A 7,187-nucleotide genomic window follows, 5' to 3' on the forward strand; every position below is an offset into this window, starting at 1 on the left:
CTCCCTTGAGCATCTCCACAAGCTCCCCCATGCCTCCTGGCAGGGAGGCGGATGGTCACAAGGCTTGGGCAATTCCCCGCATCACCTGCCGAACTTGTTCGTGCAGCTGTGAGAGCTCCGTCAGAAGATCGCCAGCAGATCCGGGCATCTCCTCCTCGTGACGGCCTGTTAGCATGCCTACAGACATAACTCTATTAGCATGCTTCTTTGCCGAACTTTATAGTGGTTCATCAGAGCACTTACTGAATATGCCGCGCCGTAGCCTCTTATTCTCCATTACGGAGTCAGCAAGCTGGGCCCGAACATCCTTTAATTCGACGTCTAGTCGGATGTTCGCGTCCTAGAGAGTATTTTTCTCCTTTATACACTACAAAAAAAAGACACATCCGTGACATTTTGGGTCGAACGAAATTTTTTTCTATCATACATATGACACTTCTATGACGATAATTGTGATAAAACCCGGTATCATCATAGATGTGGTGGGCTCCTACTTCTATGACAAAAAATCATGACAGAAAATGGGCTTTTCGTCCTGGGCGGGCCGGAGACGCAGCTGCATGACATTCTTTGGGCCATCCATGATGAAAAAAACCGTGGTAGAAGCGAGGGGGAGGAAAATTTCGGGGAGTTGCCGGTTACGGTAGGAGGTCGGGGGCCGAGCGATGCGCGTTTCTCTCGTACATGTACGCACGTGTGTGCGAGGCGTTGGCTCTAACTGAACCCGAGAGAGGCGTTGGGCTCTAACTGAACCCGAGCGATTGCACTACAGGATATGCATTACTGAACCCAAGCGATCGATCGATGGCTGTTAACTGAACCCAATCGAGCGATTCCTTCGCTACTGCTACTAACTGAAGCCGATCGATTGGATGAACAGTGAGTGTTGCGGGGGGGTTGGATGAATAGTGAGCGGTGGCATTGCCTCTGGATGAACAGGACCCCGTGGTGTGGAGGGCTGGATGAACAGTAGACGGTGGAGGGGTGGCCGTGGAGGGGTGGTTGAACAGGACCCCGTGGTGTGGAGGGCTCGATGAACAATAGACGGTGGAGGGGTGATTGAACAGTAGCCAGTGGAGTAGCGCACGGTGGAGGCTGGATGAACAGGAGCCCGTGGAGGCTGGAGGAGGTCGACGGTAGCCCGTGGAGGCCGGAGGAGGTCGACGGTGGAGATGAACAGTATCACGTGGAGTCCCGTTTTGCGGTACGCCACACCCCTCCCGATGAACAGGACCCCTGTTTTGACCATAGCGCTCCAACACAAGTCTGTTTCCTCCATTTTGCGGTACGCCACACCCCTCCCGATCAACAGGACCCCCGTTTCGACCGTAGGAGGTCTATTTCATCCGTTTTGCGGTACGCCACACCCCTCCCGATCAACAGGACCCCCGTTTCGACCGTAGGAGGTCCATTTCCTCCGTTTTGCGGTATGCCAGACCCCTCCCGATCAACAGGACCCCGTTTCGAACGTGGTCGGTCGAACACAAGGCCGTTTCCTCCGTTCTACGGTACGCCAGGCCTCGTTTCCATCGCATGTTCCGTCCAAGCCGGTTGGCTCCCACGCATTCCATTGCCTCCCGATGAACATGACGCATTCCGTTGCCTCCCCATGAACACGATGCATTCCGTTGCCTCCCCATGAACATGACGACAACGCTGTTTCTCCATTCCGACACAGCCATGTACACGAGCCCTCGCCGTGCGTATGCGCGAGTAGGCGTTCGAGACCCCGCCCGTATGTACACAAACGTGGCCGTATTTTCGTTCTTGCACCCTGGCCGTTGTACGTATGTGTACATGCTACGTGCGCGCCACTACTACGACACGTGCGCGCCTCTACATCCACCAGTATATACGTACGTACACGTTCGCGACCAGAATGACAACGCTACATACGCTTCGACCAGGTGGGTCCCGACTGTCAGGCACTTTCTTGCCTGCGAAGATGTAGCTGGTGGGTCCCAGCAGTCAGGGGGGCGAATCGTTTTGGGTTTTTTTTTGCCCAGACGCACTTCCTTGCGTGCGAAGATGTAGCTGGTAGGTCCCAGCAGTCAGGGGGGCGAATCGTTTTTTTCTTTGCCCGGACGCACTTCCTTGCGTGCGAAGGTGTAGCTGGTGGGTCCCAGCAGTCAGGAGGGCGAATCGTTTTTTTTTTTGCCCGGACAAACTTCCTTGCGTGCAAAGATGTAGCTGGTGGGTCCCAGCAGTCAAGGGAAACGTTTTTTCGTGAAATACGGTGGCCCGTCCGGTGGGTCCCCGCTGTCAGGTGGAGGAATAATTATTTTCCGCGTAATAAGCAGGCACTTCCTTGCTGCGGCCGTGGACCCAGCTGTCAGCCTCTCCACGTACAGTCCATGTCCGATGGAAGTCATTCCTTGACCATGTTGACCACGCCACGCCGAGAGCACCAGGGCGGTGGACGACGGCGAGGCCTAGGAAGGGGACGACGTGGAGCCGGGGAAGACACGGCAGTGGAAGCCCACGCGGAGAGGAGTACGAGGGTTCACTGGTTTGGCTACGGTGTGAGGCTGCCGTCGCCGCAGGGCCTGGCCAGCGGTGGGAATAGTAGGGGGCGGTGAGGCCTCCACGGCAGCACATCCGGACACGGGAGGCAGGAGCATGCGGCACGACCGGCGCTGCTTTGGGCAGCTGGAGCAAGAAGACCAGAGGTTGAAGAAGCACTACGGCCGTTGGATGGACATCGTATGGTCACTGGAGCTAGAATCGTTTATATTGACTAAGTTGACAAAGCCCTCCATCCCCGTCAACTTAGTAGGCCCACAAGCCAACCTCCCACCAAGGTGGGTCCCAGCTAGCAGGGGGTATTCATTTTTTTGTGCGTAATAAGGAGGCACTTGCAGTGGGTCCGAGCTGACAGCAGGGGGACTTTTTTTTCGCAAAATACGGTGGCCCATCGGGTGGGTCCCAACAGTCAGGGGTAAACATTTTTTTCCTGAAATACTGGTGGCCCATCTGGTGGGTCCCTGCTGTCAGGTGGAGGAATAATTATTTTCCGCGTAATAAGGAGGCACTTCCTTGCGGCTGCCGTGGACCCAGCTGTCAGCCTCTCCATGTACAGTATTCTTCCGATGGAATTCGGTCGTTGACCACATTGACCACACCGCACTGAGAGCACCACGGCGGTGGACGACGGCGAGGCCTAGGAAGGGGACGATGCGAAGCCGGGGAAGACGCGGCAGTGGATGCCCACACTGAGAGGAGTACGAGGGTTCACTGGTTCGGCTGCGCTGTCGTTGCCGCAGAATAACAGGGGGTGTGGGTGAGTGGAGTGGAGGGAGGGCCTGGCTAGCGGTGGGAGTAGTATGGGGGCGGTGAGTCCTCCGCGGCAGCACAGCCGACCACGGAAGGCAGGAGCAGGCGGCACGACCGGCGCTACTTTGGGTAGCTGGAGCAAAAAGACCAGAGGTTGAAGAAGCACTACGGCCGTTGGATGGACATCGTATGGTCAGTCGAGCTAGAATCGTGCATATTGACTAAGTTGACAAAGCCATTCGTCCCCGTCAACTTAGTAAGTTAGTAGGCCCACTATACTGGGTCCCAGCTAGCAGGGGGTATTCATTTTTTTGTGCGTAATAAGGAGGCACTTCCTTGTGTGCGAAGATATAGTTGGTGGGTCCGAGCTGTCAGCGGCGGTAACATTTTTTCACGAAATACAGAGGCCCTTTCGGTGGGTCCCAGATGTCAGGTGGAGGAATCATTATTTTGCGTCTAATAAGGAGGCATTTCCTTGCGTGCGGCCGTGGACCCAGCTGTCGGCCTCTCCACGTACAGTCCACTTCACATGCATGTCGGTCTATGACCACGTTGACAAGGCCGCGCCAAGAGCACCAGGGCGATGGGCGACGGCGAGGCCTAGGAAGGGAATGACACGAAGGCAGGGAAGACTCGGCAGTTGTTTCCCACGCAGAGGGGAGTACGACTGTACGAGGGTTTACTGGTTCGTCTGCCGTCGCCGGAGAATAACAGCAGGTGTGGGACTGTGGGTGAGTAGAGGGATGGCTAGGCCAGCGATGGGAGTACGGTGGGGCGGTGAGGCCTGCGCGGCAGCAAAGCCGGCCGCGGAGAGGAGGGAGCAGGCAGTCCCGCCGGCGCTTGTTTGAGCGGCTGGAGCAGGAAGAGCAGGGATTGAAGAAGCACGACGGTCATTGGATGGACATCCAACAGTATACAGGCCATCTGTGGAAAGCCTCAAATCTGTGGAAAACAGCATACAGCCCATCTGCCATTATTTAAACTAATTTACAGCCCATTTGCTAATTCTTACGGGTTTTTTTGGAGCCCATATTCTTTTTGTTAGCATTATAGCCCATATTGTGGCCACGGTTAAAAAATTATACGAAATTTTGCATATGTCGGTGCGGTCTGAACTGTTTTTAATCCCGAAATTTCGAGTCACATTCAGACTGATTTTAAAAATAAATTTATATCAATATAAATTCCAATAAAATTGTCCACGCATAAAAATCAATGCAATTTAAAATCTTGAAATGAAAAGATATTTGAAACTAAATGCCGGTTTGATGTGTTTCAAAAATGTACAGCCCATTTCTCATTACTGATAGGCCATTTTCTCAGCCAGCCGAATGAAGCTCACCATGTCTTGAAAGATTTGCAGCCCAACAGGCCTGATAAAGCGACTTACTTGACAAATCACAAAAAAACTGGGCTAGCCATTTTCAGAAAGAAAAAAACTACTGGGCTGGTATGTGGTAAACATAAAAGAAAAGGCTGTCTAGACAGCCCAGAGTGTCCCGCACAGCCCAGTTGACACCCTGCTTCCTTCTCAAAAACAAATTAGATAAATGCCACTCCAATTATGGCGATTCATAAAAATGCCACTGCAATTTCTAAACTTTGAAAAATGCCACTGCAATTTTTGCAAACTTTGAAAAACGCCACTGCAGTTTGCAAACTTTGAAAAACGCCACTCCAGACTTCGAAAAATGCCACTAGAAATGGCATGAAATGGCATTTTTCAAAGTTTGGAAATTGAAGTGGCATTTCTCGGATACACCAGATTTGGAGTGGCATTTATCAAATTAACCCAAAACAAAAATAACTAGGCGAGCTGCTGGGTCCCTGGTGTCAGCCGCTCGTTGTGCAATTCTCTCGTTTATTGACTATGTTGACAATGGCATGGTTCCCAGATGTCAGAAATCCACTAGGAGGAGCCATTTTTTATTGGCTTGAAATAAGGAGGCACTTGCTTGCGTACTGCCATGACCTTGGCGGGTCCCTGTTGTCATCCTCTCCACGTACAATCATCTCTTGATTCTGTGCGCATCAACTTGCTAGGCCCACAAGTCAGCCTCTAAACCCGTGGAGGACAAATACAACCCATTTAAAAAATAACAGCCCATTCCATACGTTCAAACGGAAAGTTCAACATTCAGAGCAAAGTAACAGGTCCGATCCACATATAGAGTACTGAACTTCCACGTTCACAACCATCATAGCCAAGTTAACTATCTACTCCCAGTAATACTCTAGTAGCATACAAGTACTAACTTACTCTTAGCTAACTTGATGATGCCGGCCGCCATCTGTGGTACACGCTAAACGCCGGCACCGGCGTCCTGCGCCTCGCCTCGGACTTGCCAGAGGTGCGATAGGGCGCGTTGCTCGCGCGTGTTGGCCCTTTCCATGCCGGCGTGGTCCACCGAAGCTTCGGCTTCCAAGCGGGAAACCCACTTGACGAGCTGGTAGTAAAAATCGGCGTCGCGGACGCGTGCGTGCCCGACAGCCTCCAGGGCTATTTGTTGGGCGCCGGCCTCCACGTAGTCGGCCCAGTTGCGGGCGCTCTGCTCATGACTCAGAGCGTCGGTGCGCTGCTGCTACATGTCCCGCTGGCGGCGCAAATCGGCGATACGCTGCTCCTCCGCCAGGCGGTCGTGCTCCAACAACTCCTGCTCCTCCGCCATGCAGTCGCGCTCCAACAACTCCTCGATCTGCGCATTGCCATCTAAAGACAGATAGAATGCCTCCTCCCTCCGTCTGCCTTCCGGTGAAAAACCGAACACTAGTTCCGGTGGTGACCGCCTCCGGCGTCGCCTACCGCGGACGGGTGGGGGCATGGCGGACGTGGCGAGCGACGTCGGGCCGATGGGGGCTTATGAGGATATGGCGAGTTGGGTCATGGTGGCACCGGAGAAGGCCAGGAAACAGTACTTATAGGGGGAAGGTAGCGCGACGGTCATCGGAATTCAATGCATAATGGCTTAGCACGCCAGCTTGCCATGGAAAACTAGGGAAACTAAAATTATGACTGTGTCGTCATGTCCTGTCTGGGTCACATGCCGGCATGGCGGTCAAACGAGTGCACTCGAATCATCTCCCTCCTTGTCAATAATGATTCCACGGATTTAAAAAGCCCACAACAATTAAAGCGTACCTTTTTCGCATCAGTTAGCTGCCTTAATTACGGCCGGCTGCATGCAAGCACTCAGAATCGCTTGCAGGTAGTACACGAAGCAGCATGCAACGAGTCACAGCCGAGGGCACGCATGCAGCCACTTAAATCGCTGGAATTAATTAGGCTTAAACTTCTGCATGCCGTTAATTATTTCCATGCCTTGGTCTTGCTGCTTTGCTCACGGGACTAATAAAGCCGGACGGAGGGAGTACCTTGGTTGGTGAGAGGTTTGAATTAAGCCCTGCAAACCGGAAAGGAGGTACTAGTAATGTCGGTTTTTTGTGTAGGATTATCCTATCCTTTCAGTACTGTAATGTCAGTGATTACGTGTCTTGTAACCGGATCTTTATTTTACGAATGAGAAATGTATTACCTTGCAAAAAAGGGAAGGAGGTACTAGTACATGCGTGATCCGCTATTTATTCATGTAGGATCAAGTAGGTCGTTTCTTGAATTGAGCCCTGCAAACCGGAAAGGAGATAGTACGTGCATGCTCCGCTATTTATCCGTGTAGGATCGATAGTGTAGCTTGTCAGTTTCTTCAGAGGTAGGCATTTTTATCCATGTAGGATCGATAGTGTAGCTTGTCAGTTTCTTCAGAGGTAGGCATTTTTATTCAAAAAACTGCCACTTTGCATCTTGCGTCGCAAATAAAACTGCCAGGAGCGCATTTGTAGGGTAGCTAATGATCGATCAGTAACTTGTAAACACTGAGCGAACAGAAATAAGTAACTGGTAATGCATCTCAATGATT

The sequence above is a fragment of the Triticum aestivum genome, chromosome 3B (assembly GCF_018294505.1).
Source record: "Triticum aestivum cultivar Chinese Spring chromosome 3B, IWGSC CS RefSeq v2.1, whole genome shotgun sequence".
Classification (NCBI taxonomy): domain Eukaryota; kingdom Viridiplantae; phylum Streptophyta; class Magnoliopsida; order Poales; family Poaceae; genus Triticum; species Triticum aestivum.